The sequence below is a fragment of the Marmota marmota genome, unplaced genomic scaffold (genome assembly GCF_001458135.2).
Source record: "Marmota marmota marmota unplaced genomic scaffold, marMar, whole genome shotgun sequence".
Lineage (NCBI taxonomy): Eukaryota > Metazoa > Chordata > Mammalia > Rodentia > Sciuridae > Marmota > Marmota marmota.
Window position 1 is genome coordinate 45,204,452 of NW_025999932.1, and position 16,651 is coordinate 45,221,102.

At 39.0% G+C, this 16,651-nt stretch overlaps 1 protein-coding gene and 1 non-coding gene across 3 annotated transcripts in view; both read left to right on the forward strand.

Annotated features, from left to right (window-relative positions):
* The first annotated feature begins 180 nt into the window (after positions 1-180).
* The window catches only part of Elf1 (E74 like ETS transcription factor 1), a 105,819-nt gene continuing 89,348 nt past the window's right edge, over positions 181-16,651 (forward strand). The window contains exon 1 of one of the 2 annotated variants that reach the window (XM_048800984.1): positions 181-395. The gene's annotated coding sequence lies outside the window, so the exon portion shown is untranslated. Of the gene's footprint in view, positions 609-16,651 lie in introns of both variants that reach the window. The other variant, XM_048800981.1, reaches the window with a different exon arrangement.
* Positions 639-710, forward strand: Trnae-uuc. The gene has a single exon. It is a non-coding gene; the product is annotated as a tRNA-Glu (tRNA).

Here is a 16,651-nt window from a genome sequence, read left to right on the forward strand (position 1 = left end):
CCAGAAGACTCAGTCCGCTTTCGAAATCTCCTCCTCCTCCCCTCCCCCTACAGGGGCGGTACTCTAAAATCTTGAGAGGTGGGGTCGATATAAAGGAGTTGAGGTCACGAAGAAGGAGCGAAAGCGCGACGGGACTTGAGCCGAAACACAGAAACTTCAAGCCCCCGCGCCAGCCCGTCTGCTCTCTGTCCTCCCCTGGGATCCAGAACTTCCACTCTCCTTCTAGGCTCGCGGCCAAGGAGCTTGCACGCCGCCTCCGCCCTGAACGCAAACAGCTGTTCCCAGAGACGTCGTCGCTCTCAACTTTGCCAACTAGTCCGCACGCACTTTGACCAACGGAGCAACCCGGACCTGTGGGCTGGGGGCCGTTGGCGGAGTTAAAAAAAAAAAGAAAGGTGAAAGAGTTGGTTCTGGGACCCCCGCGAGTCTCGGCTTTGCCTTAGAACTTTCCTGTGGCCCGGCGAGGCGCGGCCCCGCCCCTCCCCCGCTCGGGCTGCGCGCTCTGGCCGGGCTCGTTCCCGCGCGCGTGGGCAGCAGGCGGCAGCCGCTGGAGTAGAGGCGGCAGTGCGCGGCGTAGTGAAGGCGGTAGCAGCGCTTACGCTTGTCAGGTGGGTCGCGACGGTATCTGTAGCAGCACTTCCCATATGGTCTAGCGGTTAGGATTCCTGGTTTTCACCCAGGCGGCCCGGGTTCGACTCCCGGTATGGGAACAGTGTATCCCTTTTTTTGAAGGCAAAGGTTTGGGGGGCTGTTTTATTTCCAGTGATTCAGATTGACACCCGTCCCTTGTGCGGGTCAGTTTGTATAAGAGAAGCATTGATGTAGTTGTTAGAGGCGTCCAAAGCTGGGGTGCTCCTTTGAGACCAGGAGTCCCCAGCCATGCGGGCTGGAGGAACGTAGAGGCTCCAGGTCCTGCTCTGGGTCCCTCTAGCTCAAGGTGTCTGATGGTCGGGGAGTTTCACTTTCTCCGGCGCTGCTCCCCCGCCCCTCCAGTCCCTGCCCGTAGTTTTCCAGACGCTCGGGGAGGTGATGATTAACTCGGGTCTCGCCTTATCTCCTCCCCAGGCCCCCCTCGCGCCCACACCCTGCTTGGCCACCCCCTCCTGACTCCTCGGGGGAGAGACGCGGGACGGTTTTGCCTTGCTCTGGGCGTCCGGGGTTGGTGATCTCGTCCTTAGGCCGGCTGTTTAGGAGACCCCCCCTCTCCGGAACGCCCATTGCCTCGGGCAGCGGCCCCAGGGGCGCGCTTTCCCGGCGGCGCAGCTGCCCGTCACCCCCACCCGCCGGGTGTGCGTGCGAGGTTAGCCCACTTGACGCTCCCGGCGCTTGTTGCGCTCTGAAAGTACCCAAGCCTAAGGAGAGGGCCTTTGGGAAGAGGATTCCCCCCCCTCCCTTAAAACACAAAGAGCTACGCAGAAGGAAAATACCACTGTGATGAGATGACTTTGAAGAACAAAATTGACTTTCCGAAGGACCAATGTTTTAAGTGCCACTGATTAAAAAGTCCTGGGGGGAGGTGGATCTTGGATGAGAGAAAATTGTCCGGAGACTGGGGAGGGGATGTTATAACAAAGTTTCACTGTATTTTTAAATATAGAAGCCCTGTGTTTATTACAAAGAAGGGGCAGCTGTGTCAGCAGCATGTGAGCTGTAAATGAAACAAAAGCGTTATCTTAAATGCAAGTTGAAATTAGAAAATAGGAGCAGCTATAATGTTTAGTCTATTGGGTTTCTGGGAACAAATAAGGAAAAAGTGACTCTTGTGGATGAGTTTGTCATACCCATTGCTAAGAGCATGTTTTGGTTGTTATATGTGTGTTCCAAACTGTTAACTGCATAGTAAATTTGAAAATGATCTGTTAATGTGATCTGCATGATTAAGGATTAATTAGTCTTTCACTTGTAAATAAAAGAAAAAGATGAAAGAAAAAAACTGCCACAACTACAAATTTTGAATCATCTTCATTAATTCAAATATTTGTTTACTTCATGCCAAGTCCACGAGATGCTTTTGAAGTTACTGATGTTCAGGTGCTTTATGTTTGTGGGTAGGTAATAGAATCACATTTTGTCCTATGATTAACTGTGTGAACTTGTGGAAATCTTTCACCTTCTCTGAACTCTAGCTTTACCGTCATAAATTCTTGAGAATACACCTTACAAACTTCAGATAGCATTTCAAGAATAATTCTTGTGTAGGTAATGAAAGTGGAGAAGTTTCATTTAAATAAGGAGTGATATTGTGTTGTTATTAATAACCAGTTACTGAAGAGTTAGGTCTAAATTTGGAAGGAAGGAAATTTACCTCTACTCTAGTTTGTCTCCACAGAGGGCTTAATTTTTGAAATGACTTGGTATTATGTGAATCCAATGGTGCTAAACTGCATTATTTTAAATTTGAACACTCCTAATTGTAACTAGTTACACTGTGTATTTGGGGTGAGCCAAGGGGAGTGGTTGATGGCAACCCTGTCCAAGACACAGATTTCTTTACTATAGTTGTGCACCAGATGGAATATGATAAGGCAACACATGAGTTGTAGAAATTGCTACTGGAACACAGAGATGAAGAATCAGTTATACTCAGGTAAAAGAACTGGAGAAGAGTCTAGGAGGGAAGAGTGTGTGTTCTGGACCTTGAAGAACTGGTTGGATTTCTCCTGGTGGGGAATGTGGATTATAAACCTGAGATGGGGGGGGGACAAGTACCAAGAGGCTAGCAAGCAGTCTGGTTTGGCAGAAGCAGAGTGCCTGGAAGGAGAACCATGGGAAATCAAGCCCCAGCCCTAGAAAGGAGTTTTAACTTGATAAGTTTTGACTAGGTAACAGGTTCTTTTATCAGAGTGACCTTTTATGTCATTAGAGTTTTGAAAATATTTTTTTTCCTCTTTGAAAATCCTGAACATAGCTGTAATATGCAGAGGAAAAAAAAACTTATTTTAAAAGACTCAAATTAGGACTAGGTGACACATATCTTGGAATGCTGAGGCAGGAGACTCAGAAGTTCAAAGTTAGCCTGAGCAACATAATGAGACCCCACCTCAAAAAAAAAAAAAAAAAAAAAAAAGCCAGGCATGATGGTTGACACCTGTAATCTCAGTGTGACCGTGGAAGTTCTAGGCCAGCCTTAGCAATTTAGCAAGACCCCTGTCTCAGAATAAAACATAATAAAAGGGCCTGGGGATGTAGCTCAGTGGTAGAGCACCCCAGGTTTAAATCCCTAGTACTGGGGTGGAGGGGGATTTAAACAGTATAAACATGTAGACTATTTTTTTACTCATAGGTTTAAGGTTGAATTTTTAATAGAATGGAAAAAAAACAGTTAAGTATAATTCAGTTTATGAGAATGAAATCTAGGTTTAAATTATGAGACTAAGCTTAAGCTATATTCTTAATTGACTTTATTGAAATATGATCTTGATAATCTAAGAGAGCTGCAAATTATTGTCAGTAAGGCTTTCTTCTTAAATTGGTTAAGACTTTAGGAGATAAATTTGTGAGGATTCATGCATATGGTTGTACCTTTTTACCAAAATGCCATTGGAAGCCATATTTTAGGTGTTCTTTCTTGGCCTCTAAATAATGATACTAAATGAATGATGCTGATGTACCTAAAAAGTCTCTTTAATATTTGCTAATGTGTGTGTGATCAGAAGATACATGAAAGTTCAGTAAATGTTTGCAGAAATGAGCACCCATATTTAAACAAAGATAAGAGATTAGAAAAGGATTATGGCATTTTAGGCAAAATTGAAAGACTTTATCCTAATCTGTGAGACCTAAGGTTATCTGGCCTCTGCTTACCTTCCTAACTTAATTTGCGCATTTTGCCTTTTCATTATACTTCATCCACGTTGGCACATTTTTGCTTCTCAAACATGTAGACTTAGTTTTATTACTTGCCATTTCCTCTTCCTATAACATACCCACTTCCAGTTAGTTCTTCACATTTCAGGTCAGCATTACTTTCGCAGAGAGGTCTTTTGTGATCATTCTAGAGTCCCTCTTGTTTGGTTACTTCCTGATTGATTTACTCTGTTTTTTCTTCATTTTTGTAAAAATTGCCAGTTTGTTTATTTGATTCTGTGTATTTCTTGTTTTGTTCTATCAGAATATTAGGTAAGGATTTTGTGTAGTGGGATTGTTCTTGTTCTATAAGATTCAAACAAAAGTAAAGAAGTTGGAACCCCCATGGTGGAAATGTAGAATGGTGCAGTCATGTCGGAAGTTTGATAGTTCCTTGAAGTGTTAAACAGAGTGATATGATCCAGCATTTCCTAAGTGTATATCCAGGAGAAATGAAAGCATATGTCTACCCCAAAACTTATACACACATGTTTATAGCAGCACTATTCATAAGCCAAAAGTGGAAACAACCTAAAAGTCCCACTGATGAATGAATTAATAGTGATGTGTCTGTACAGTGGCATATTAATTGGCAACAAAAAGAAATGAAGTACTGATGCATACTGTAATGTGGAAGAATTTCAATAACATTATGCAAAATGAAAGAAACAAGGCACAAAAGGCCATATTTTATATATGATTCCACTTATAAAATGTTAATAGTTAACTATAGAGAAAGAAGAAAAACTAGTGGTTACCTTGGAAGAAAGGGGGGTTGGTAGGGTGCCTGCTGATGTAGGTACAAAAGGTGATTAAAATGTACTAAAATCAGATTTTAGTGATGTTTGCACAACTCTAAATATGCCAAGAAACATTGAATTGTGAACTTTATACTTTATGGCATGTCATACCTCAGCAAAATGTTAAGGATTGAATAAGTAAAAAGCATATAGGACTTTGAAAAATTTCTTCTGTACTGGGGATTTGAACCCAGGGCCTCAAGCATGCTAGGAAAACACCCTACCACTGGGCTACATCCTCAGTTCTCTTAATTCTATTTTGATTCACAGTCTTACTAAATTGCCCAGGCTGGCCTCAAACTTGTGATCCTCCTGCCTCGGCTCCCTGGAGTCACTGAGATTACAGCTGTGTTGCCACTGTGCCCTGCTGCCTATAGAATATCTCTAGATTTTAAATTTATCATTTGAATATTACATATTTTAAAATGATAATGGGATAATTTAACAATAAAATTCTAGCTCTTGGGTAATTTCAGGAATGTAGCAGATACTCAGTAAATACGTGATGAAAGAGGTTAGATAAGTATACAAGTAATTACATTACAATGCATAGTGTGCATAGTCTGATAAATGCTCAGAGGGAACTAAACCAAGGTTAAAGGTCTCCAAAATTCACATCTCTGTTTGTATTAGGGAATAAGAAAAAGCCCTCCTCTAGGAGGCAGCTTTGAGATGAACTTTGAAGACTAATTAGGCTTTTGTTTATATAGATGGGGGAGGGGAACAAGGTTTTTAGAGGAGGCAAACCAAAGCAGAGATGCATTAACAATTGCTAGCAAATTTTGGCCAAGCTGAGTCTACAAGAGGGATAGGAATGGGAAATAGGGCTGCAAAAATAGACTAGGGTTGGTAGGGAACAATGTTAGTGCTCTGGCAGATCTCTCTTGACCAATACTCCCAATCCCTGTTGTGTTTCCAGTGGCTTGTACTTTGAAGGAACCTCACTCCTACCTGCCTGGAGCTGGAAATGCCTGGGGCCTTTACCTGCTTCCCTAAATAGACTGTCCTGTCAGGAGGAGTAGATACTTTGATTTGTTTCCCTTTATATCACCAGTCTTGGAACAGTGCATGTCACCTGGTAAACATTTAGAAAATATTTGATTAGCTGAATGAATAAAAACCAAGAGTTGCAAGGTCTCTTCAAAGCAAAAGTTTATTTTACAGATGCCTTAGGCTCTTGACAAAGAGATTTTGGAAGGTTCTTGAATTTTAGGTTAAGGAGTTTTACTTCGCTTGGAAAAGTGATATGAAAGTAATTAATTAATTTGGTAGTATTGTGTTAGATGAACTGGAATTTGGAAGGATTATATCTGTGTCCTTTCTCACCTTCATTCCTACTTCTCCTTCCACTCTCCTTAGGTTAGGACCTACCTGACCAAGTTAGGCAATCTCCTGCCAGTAATAATCTCCCAACAGCTCTCCTTGTATCTAGTCTCCCTAAATAGGGTGGTGACAGCAAAATAGAAAAGATCATATACAAGAGATTTATTGAAGGAAATATTAAAGATATTACAAAATAAATACTCCTAAAAGAAATAGGGAAGTTAAGAACATAATTTTTTTGAGAGGACAGGGTTTTACCCTTCAGGTTGATCAAATAATAATTTTTTAAAAAATATTTTCTAGTTATAGGTGGACACAATATCTTTTTTTATGTGGTGCTGAGGATTGAACCCAGTACCTCACACATGTCAGACGAGCGCTCTACCTCTGAGCCACAACCCCAATCCCTCAAATAGTAAATTTATTACACATCTTTGTGCATGTAGTTTTTTGAACACTGAAGTTGTGCATTGAATCCAGGGACACTAAAGACTGTGAGACTGCCACCCTGTGGACAATACAAATTTAGAACTAAAATCCGAAAGAATTCTAGAAAAGCTTCATTCCTTTGATAAATTTCAAATTAGTAAATTCTAATGTATTCATTTTGGTACTGTGGATTGAAACCCAGGAGTATGTTTTTTTTTATTTGTTCTAATTAGCCATACATGACAGTAGAATGCATTTTGACATATCATACATAAATGGAGTATAACTTCTCATTCATCTGGTTTTACATGGTATAGAGTTATACAGGTCAAGTAATCATATATGCACATAAAGTAATAATGTTCTATTCATTATATCATTCTTGCTCCCATGTTATCTTCTCTCCCTTTACTCCCCTCTGTCTAGTCCAAAGTACCTCTTTTCTCCCTCCCCCACTTTGGTTCTTTGGGATTGGCTTACTTAGCATAGTATTTTCTAGTTCCATCCATTTACTGGCAAATGCTATAATTTCATTCTTCTTTAAGGATGAGTAATATTTCATTGTGTATATGTACCATAGTTTCTTTATCCACTCATCTGTTGAAGGGCACTTAGGTCGGTTCCGTGGTTTAGCTATTAGTAATTGAGCTGTCATAAACATTGATGTGGCTGTCACTATAGTATGCTGATTCTATGTCTTTTGGGTATAAACCTAGGAGGGGGATGACTGTGTTCCATTCCAAGTTATCTTAGGAATCTCCAGGAGTGTTTATTACATCCCTGGCCCTTTTTTATTTTTTATTTTGAGACATGAAATTGAGGGACTAGATTGCTGAGGATCTAAGTTGCTGAAACTGGCCTTGAACTTGCTGTCTCAGCCTCCTCAGGGCTGGGATTACAGGTGTTTGTCACTGCACCCAGCATGAAATTTATTATTTTAGAGCCGACTTGCTCTCTTCTCTCTCATTGGTGTATGTGGTTGAAATCATTTTTTTTTGGTGGGGGGAGAGGGGGTGGTGTACCGGGGTACTTGGCCACTGAGCCATATCCCCAGTCTCACTGAGTTGCTTAGTGCCTTGATTTTGCTGAGGCTGGCTTTGAACTTGAGATCCTCCTGCCTCAGCATCCCCCACCCCCCCACCCCCACAGCTGCTGGTATTACAGGTGTTCACCACCACGCCTGGCTGAAATCAGTTTTTTTTCTGGAAGCTTTTCTGAGGCTTTTAAATGGAATCTGAAATACAATTAATAGCTTTAAAAAGTTGCAAAGAAATTCACTGCTTTTTTAGAAGGTATGTTTCTTCAGAAATTTCATAAAGAGTTTGTTTTTTAAACCATATGGCATGTAGTCCTGTTGTGAAATGATATATTTTTTTTACTTTTATTGTACTAATTTTTAAAAATCTCATTTTATAACACACACATAGTATTATCATTTGAGAGTTACATTTTTTTTAAATATGTATTTTTTAGCTGTAGTTGGACATAATACCTTTATTTTATTTATTTATTTTTATGTGGTGCTGAGGATGGAACCCAGGGCCTTGCACATGACTAGGCAAGCGCTCTACCACTGGCTACAACCCCAGCCCTGTATTTTTTTGAGTACTATATGAATCCCCCACCTACTGCCAGCTTTCTTCTTCTTCTTTTTTTTTTTTTTAGGTCGTAGGAATTCAACTGAGAGGTGCTCTATCACTGAGCCACATCTTTAACCTCTTTTTGTTTTTATTTTGAAAGCAAGGTCTCCTTAAGTTGCCTAGTCTAGCCTCAAACTTGTGGTACTACTGCCTCAGCCTCCCAAGTTACTGGGATTACAGGCTTGTGCTACTGAGCCTAGCTCTTCTCATTTTTTGTGCAGTTGGTTTTAGTTAAAAATTCTCCATGGCTTGATGAAATGGTTTAAATGTACTTACGTAAAAGAGTTTGGAGTATATTGTTTCTTACTTAGAAAGGCTGTCTGCTCACAGATAAAACATTGGTAAACTAGCTGGATATCAAAGTGAAATGGTGATTGTGAAAGACTAATTTGCTCTCTGTAACTCAGGAAATGGTTCAGTCTTGGATTCTACAAAATAACTTTCCCAGCAGATGAGTTGTTTACTGCCTATAATGTCATAAATGACTTACACACTTGAATTCCCCGAGATGTCAGCAGTGGTAGAGCAGCCATTTAGTGCTTGAAATAGAAAAGCAGAAGTGAGCTGAAACAACATTCTGAGGTCAGCAGTTGTGCATTCTGATGAGAAGTTAGTCTCTAGCTTATTAAGTTACCTTATACTTTGCTTTATGGGCCCTACATTTTGGTATTGAGTAATTGTCAAATGTTAATGATTATTAATTTTGGTTTTGATACTGGGGATTGAACCCAGGGGTGCTTCACCACTGAACTACATCCCTAATTCTGTGTGTGTGTGTGTGTGTGTGTATTTAAATTTTGAGCCAGGGTCTCCTAAATTGCTGAGGTTGTCCTTGAATTTGGTGTCCTCTTGCCTCTGTCTCCGGAGTCATTGGTATTCCAGGTATGCCTCATGGTGCCCAACTGTTAATGATTTTTAATATTTAAATATTATTACCGTTTTTATAAAATGTATAGCACAACAAATCTGGAGTAAACTTTAAATGTTTGGTTTTATTTAAAATTATCCTGTAACTGTTTGGGATTGTGGGTGACTTTTCAGAATTACTTTTTGCTCCATGAATATTTACATTCTACAATCAACATATATTGTATAATTTTAAGCTAATTAGGCCATGATGAAAATACAGATGATTAGCAGTATGTGGTGGCATGCCCCTGAAGCTCCAGCTAGTTGGAGACTGAGGCAGGAGGATGGCTTGAACCAAGTTAGAGACCAGCCTAGGAATAGTGAGACCTCTATCTCTCAAAGAAAAGCAAATGTTTATACAGGTCCACAAATAAGTAAATTATCATGTTTTTAAAAGTATTATTTGATCGGGGGTGTGGAAGTGTGGTACATAGTGCTGTAATCCCAGCAACTCAGGAGGCTGAGGCAGGAGGACCACAAGTTCAAAGCTAGCCTCACCAATTTAGTGAGACCCTGTCTCATAATAAAAAGGGATGGGGATGTGGCTCAGTGGTTCAGGGCCCCTGGTTTCAATTCCCAGTACCCAAAAAACAAAACAAAACAAAACACCCAAAGAATTATTTAAATATGGCTTAAGAAAAGTAACTTTCTAAATACGTCATGGTTTATTTGCTCCTTTCCTAGGTATTGCAATGAAGAGTTGATAAAATTAGGGATATATTTGGTTCCTTCCTTCCTTTTTTTTTTTTTTTTTAAACTGGAGATTGAGCCCAAGGGAGCTTTACCACAGAGTTACATCCCCAGTTCTTTTTAATTTTCACTTTTGTTTTGAAGCAGTCTCACTAAATTGCTAAGGCTGGCTTTGAACTTGTAATCCTTTTGCCTTAGCCTTCTGAGTCGCTGGGATTACAGGTGTGAATCACCACATCAGGATATATTATATTTTCTAAGGACCTTTAATTATTTGCTCTCATAATCTTTTTAAAAACTGTGACATTGAACTTACATAAAGAAACTTTTAACATTTAATCTACTCTTAAGAGACTTTGTTTTCACACAGTATCTACCTTTTTATGATATATAATACTATTTTAGGATTATTGGTAGTCAAGTGTTCACTTTTACTTTTCATACCTATGTTTGTTTTCACCAATACAAATAAAAAAAATCTTTGAAAAGTAATTCTAGCATAGATGACTTGGAATTTTGATAAAGCAGTTATCACTGTTTCATAAACTGTAAATTTTAGTATTTTTGAATGCAAATTTTTCCCTATTAAATACTTCGGACGGCAGGTAATAGGCAGGTAATAGTGGGGATCGATCCCAGGGAAGCTTTACCACTGAAATACCACCAGTCCTTTTTATTTTGAAATAGGGTCTTGATAAGTTGCTGAGGCTGGCTTTGAATTTGTGGTCCTCTTGCTTCAATTTCTGAGTTGCTGGAATTATAGGCATCACCACTGAGTCCTGCTTTCATTATTAAATACTTTCTATTTAAAACTTTTTTTTCTACTTTGAAATCTTTGGGAAGGCACTTGGCCCAGTGACTTCTTCATCTGTATTTGTAGTTTAATCTTTTGAGTTGAAATCTTTTTTTGGATTCAGAATCTAGAGACCAGGATATATTTCTGATTTAGAATGTATTCATATATTGCTCCGTGTGAGGCTTTAATTTTAATTTATTTTATTGATTTTATTTTTTTAAATACATGACAGCAGAATGTATAACAATTCTTATTACACATATAGCACAATTTTTCATATCTTTGTATAGAGTATGTTCATACCAATTCATGTCTTCATACATGTAACTTGTTTTTTATTACACATATACATAATAATAATTATACACATAATAATTCTTACTACACATATATACTACAGTTTTTCATATCTCTGTATAAAAGTAGGTTGACACTCAATTCGTGTCTTCATACATGTAGTTTGGATAATGATGTCCAACACATTCCACCATCCTTGCTAATCCTCTGCCTCCTCCTTTTCCCTCCCTCCCCTCTCCATGTGAAGCTTTTTACGTTCCAAGATTTAATCAGACATTTAATTCAGCCTTTCAAGATTGGAATGGAATTTTTTTTTTATCCCAGCTTCCTTAGCTTTTGTGTTTATCAGATACTTGTCTTTTGCCAAGGGACACCTACAACCTATTAATTGGGAAGGATGCAGCTGTGCTGCTGAATCACCCCTGAGGAGGCTAGCAGGCATGGACCCAGTTGTAACAGCTGAGTAGACAGGAGGGGTATGACAGGAAGAGAGTGATCACAGGCAAAGTTGATAAGGAAGGCTGCCCAGCATACAGCGGTGGGTAGAGGTTAGGGGAAGTATCCTGATGGGAGGCAAACACAGGTTTAAGTAATTCATAACTGCAAGTGTTCAGGTGGCATCAGTGAATTTCAGAGATGAGTGGGAATGCCTTTCCTTTGTTTTCCCCTTTTTTGTGTCGTTGCACATGAATCACAATTTTGGTTTCCTTTGAAATTCTTCTTTGAGAGACGGTTTATTCTTCTGCATTGTCAATATTGTCTAGAATATGTTTTACTAGTTTATGGAGCCTTATCTATTTATTTTGGTACCAGAGATTGAACCCTGGGACCACTTAGCCACGGAGCCACATCCCCAATCCTTTAAAAAAATATTTTATTTAGAGACAGGGTCTGGCTAGTTGCTTAGGTCCTCAATAAGTTGCCGAGGCTGGCTTTGAATTTGGGATCCTCCTGCCTCAGCCTCCAGAGCTGCTGGGATTATAGGCATACATCACTGTGCCCAGCAATGGAGCCCAATTTTAGAGAGCCTTTTACCACAAGTTTATGCAGAAAACAAGATACGCTTTTTTATTAAATAAAATTCACATCTTTAATATATTAATTTTTAACTTTTTCATCTTTTGGTATATGCTTTTTTAAGGGAAGGTAACAGTTTTTTTAAAAAATTTGTTCTACTTAGTTATACATGACAACAGAATGCATTTCAATTCATTGTACACAAAAGAGCACAACATTTCAATTCTCTGGTTGCACACGAGGTAGAGTCATACCATTTGTGCAATCAGACATGTACTTAGGGTAATGATGTCCATCTCATTCCTGCCCCATGCCCATCTGCCCCTCCCCTTTGCCCAATCCAAAGTTCTTCCATTCTTCCCCCCCCCCCCATTATCAGCATCCATTAATCAGAGAAAACATTCGGCCTTTGTTTTTTTTGGGATTGGCTTACTTTGCTTAGCATGATATTCTTCAGCTCCATCCATTTACCTGCAAATGCCATAATTTTATTCTCTCTAATGCTGAGTAATATTCTGTTGTGTATAATTCCATATTTTCTTTATCTCTTTATTGATAGGCATCTAGGTTGGTTCCACAGTTCAGCTATTGTGAATTGAACTGCTATAAACATTGATGTGTCTGCCTTACTATAGTATGCAGATTTTAAGTCCTTTGGCTATAGACTGAGGAGTGGATAGTTGGCTCAAATGGTGGTTCCATTCCAAGTTTTCTGAGGAATCTCTATACTGCTTTCCAAAGTGGTTGCATCAATTTGCAGTCCTAGCAGCAATGTATGAGTATACCTTTTTCCTCATTTCCTCACCAACACTTATTATTGCTTGTATTCTTGATAACTGCCATTCTGACTAGAGTGAGACATGTTAATGTTTATGTAAGAGCAAACTTACTGGCTGACGTTCAACTGGAATGGCTAAAATTAAAAAAATCGGTGAATGTTGGGGCCAGGATGTGGAAAAAATGGAAATCTTGTGTATCTTTGCTGGGGATATAAAGTGGGGAAGCCACTATGGAAAACAGTATGGCAGTTCCTCAAAAAATTATGTAGAATTGGCCCAGTGTAATGGTTCACACCCGTAATCCCAGCAGCTGGGAGGCTGAGGCAGGAGGATTGCGAGTTCAAAGCCAGCCTTGTCAAAAATGAGGTTCTAAGCAACTCAGGCCCTGTCTTTAAATAAAATACGAAATAGAGCTGGGGATGTGGCTCAGTGGTCAATTGCCCCTGAGTTCAATCCCCCGGGACAAAAAAAAAAAAAAAAAGGATGTAGAATTACCATATCACCCAGCAATTCTACTTCTCAGTATATACTTAAAAGAATTGAGAGTCTCAGTTGAGGTAGAAGTAGCCCAAGTGTTTATCAATGGATGAATGGATAAATAAGAGAAAAATATATATATATTTCATATATTACATATATATATATATATGTATGTATATATATATGTGTGTGTGTGTGTGTGTGTATATATATATATATATATATATGAGGGGGGGGAATATTATTCAGCCTTAAGAAGAAAGGAAGATATGACAAGCTACAGCATGGATGAACCTTGAAGACATTATACTAACTGAATTAAACCAATAACAAAAAGACATATGCATGATTCCACTTACATGAGGTACTTAGAGTAGTCAAATTTATAAAGGTAGTAGAACTGGTGGTTGCCAGGGAAAATGAAGAGTAGTTTTTTAATTGATATAGTTTCAGTTTTGCACGATGAAAAGAGTTCTAGAGATAGATAGCTTGTACACAACATGAGTGTATTAGAAATGGTTAAGATGATTAATTTAATGTTATGTATTTTTTTATCCCTGTTAAAAATCTTGTTTATTATTTATTTATTTGTTGCTGGAGATTTAACCCAGGGGTGCTTTACCACTGAGCCCCACATCCCTAGCCTCTTTTTTTTTTTTTTTTTTTTGAGACAGGATCTCATTAAGTTGCTTAGGGTCTCACTAAGTTAGTGAGGCTGGTCTTGAACTTGTGATCCTCCTGTCTCAGCCTCTTGAGCCACTGGGATTATAGGTGTGGGCCACTATGTCCTGCTATTCCTGTGAAAATTTGTAAAGAAGCAAATTCAAAGTTTTATTTGGTTATTCTGTTGAAAAAAACAAAAACAATCCATGTCTTTTCTGTTCTCACCAGAATCAACACAAAAGATTTCTGATACCAGATAGAGTTGTGGGGATTTACCCCCACCGCAAGCAAGTAGGAGTCAGTTCTACAGTGGACACCAGCTGAGTGTCCTCTAATCCTATTTAGTTCAGATTCTGTCTACCTGGAGATAGCATCAGATTGCCCAGGTTGAGGACTCAGTCACCAAGACTGCCCCCCTCTCCTGCTTTAATGCCAATTCCAAGTCCTAGGTTTTACATGTGTTTCTGACTAGTTTGGAATCAGGTTCTCACAGCCCCTTCTTTGAGTTCCATTAATTTGGTTGAGTGACTCAACAGAATTCAGGGAAACACGTTTACCAGTTTATTATAAAGGCTATGATAAAGGATACAGATGGAAGAAATGCATAGGTTTAGATAGATGAAAGGGTTTGCCATCCTCCAAGCAATCTCCATTTGTTCAGATATCCAGAACTCTCTCAGCTCCGGAATTTTATTCAGACTTCAGTGTATATCTAATGCTAATAGACTCGGTGGTGTTAGCCTTCTCTCCAAAGTGTTGGGGTAGTAGCCCCCCCCCCCCCAATGAGGAGGGTCTTATGACCTAACATCAGACAAGGATAGGTCAGAGAGGTTTCTTTATGGCTAGCTCTGAGACAAAAAATGTGGCAGTGAAAACAGGGTTTATGATGACTCACCTTGGGAAAGAGAAATTCTAGTTTCTAAGGCCTTCCTATGAGCGACAGGAACTGTGGGTAAAAACCAAAGAGTATCAGAGGTATACGAATTATTTTTGAGTGCAAAAAGTATTTGTAATGAGATGAAATTACTAATTTCACCAGTATTTGAGTGTTAGGTGCTAGGGGTATAAAAATGAGAAAAACCAGACAAATCCTTATGAAACTTATATTTTAGCAAAAGAGATGTTGATTGAACAAGTAAAAAGCATCCTTAAGTGTTATTTGCAAAAGTATCCTTGAGTATTAATGTGCATAAAGACCCCTAACAAGCTGGGAGAATGGACTGGATTGAAAAGGTTTCCCTGAGGAAATGGCATTCAAATAGAGACCTTAAGGGAGTAACCTTCTGATTTAGGAGAAATAAGGAGGGGAGGGGGAAGAGAAAGGCTGAGGGGGTAGTGATTTGTAAGTGCTCTGTAGCTGGAAAGAAAGGGTAAACTTTGAGAAATGAAAGATCTCTTTGGAAGTTGTGACTAGAAATGGAGAGATGAGGATGGCAGGAATTAGATTATAGAAGACATTGTAGGCTATGTTAAGGATTTTAAATCTTAACAGAATAGGCAGATGTTGATGTTTTAAACAGGGAGTATGGAGGTAGAATGGTTTGGGAGTAAGGAGAAAAGTTATGTACCTTTTTGTACAATAAGGTCTGTAAATGTAAATTACCTATTTAATCTGGTACTTTAATGTTGGAAAAAAATTCAGTTATATTTATTTAGATGATATTGGTTGCCACTGTGTTTTATTAATGTGGTAAAAAGTAAAGGGTAAATCTAAGGGAATTGTCAGGGTTATCAAGCATAGGTGGTTTTTACCTTTATACTGTAACTTGGTAGTTTGATGCCCTGTAAATAGATAAATTTGCCCACAAAGAGTAAGAGGGTACCTTTGAGCTGTTAGGACCTCCAGTGTTGACAGTGTTGAGTGTTTAGGAGGTCTGCGGGAAAACTGAGGAGGAAAACTCCAGAAATGGTAGATCAGGAAAGAACTTAGCTTCCGAGAAGTTGAAAAAGTGTTTTAAGTAGGACTAACATTTTGTGTTAATTTTTTTTTTTTTCTGGCCATGGGGAGATGGGGTTGAACCAGAAGTGCTTTACCACTGAATTACATCCCAGGCCTTTTTATTTTTTTGAGACAAGGTCTTGCTGAGTTGCTGAGGGTGACCTTGAGATTGTGGTCCTTCTGCCTCGGTTTCCTGAGTTGCTTGAATAACAGGCATGGGCCACTGTGCCTGGCTTGGATTTAGCCCTGTGAGGTTGTTGACTTTTATGACACTAAATCTGTTGTAACTTGACAGGTTAGATTAGATTAGGGTGAATTGAATAATGAGTGGGAGATGAAGAAATGGGAGTGGGTAAGTATAGAAAAATCTTTGAGGAATTTAAGCTGTGAAGTGAGGGAATAATAAAGATTGGGATTGGGTTGTGTGACTATAGGACTTTAAAGATTATGCTTTTTTAAGGGAAGAACTAGAATTTAAAAATTATCAGGGTCTGTGAAATACTTGAAAAATATTCACCCTGCTGATTCCTTAAGCAGGATCTAGTGAATACAAATATGAGAATTGTTGCTCCAAGACCACTCTGCTTTGAAACTTTCTGAATGATTTTAATAGCTCTGTTATAAGGATTAAATGAGATGTGTGTTGATCACTTAGCAAGAAAAAATTTCAAGATTTTGACTGCTTTTATAAAGGCTAGGGTGTGCCAATTTTTTTTTTTGTTTTTTTGGTACTGGGGATTGGACCCAGGGGTGCTTTACCACTGAGCTACATACATTCCCAGCCCTTTTTATTTTTTATTTTTTTAAAGAGAGAGAGAGAGAGAGGGAGGTGGGGAGGAAAAGGAGGGGGAGAAGAGAGATGAAGAGAGGGATTCCAGAACGTACACAGAGGAAGAGAGACTGACAATGGAGAGAATGGGAGAGACATGAAGAAATAAGAAGAAAGTCGCATGTGAAAAAATGTAGATTATATTTTGTAAGCAATTTTATATATATATATATATATATATATATATATATATATATATATATATATATATATA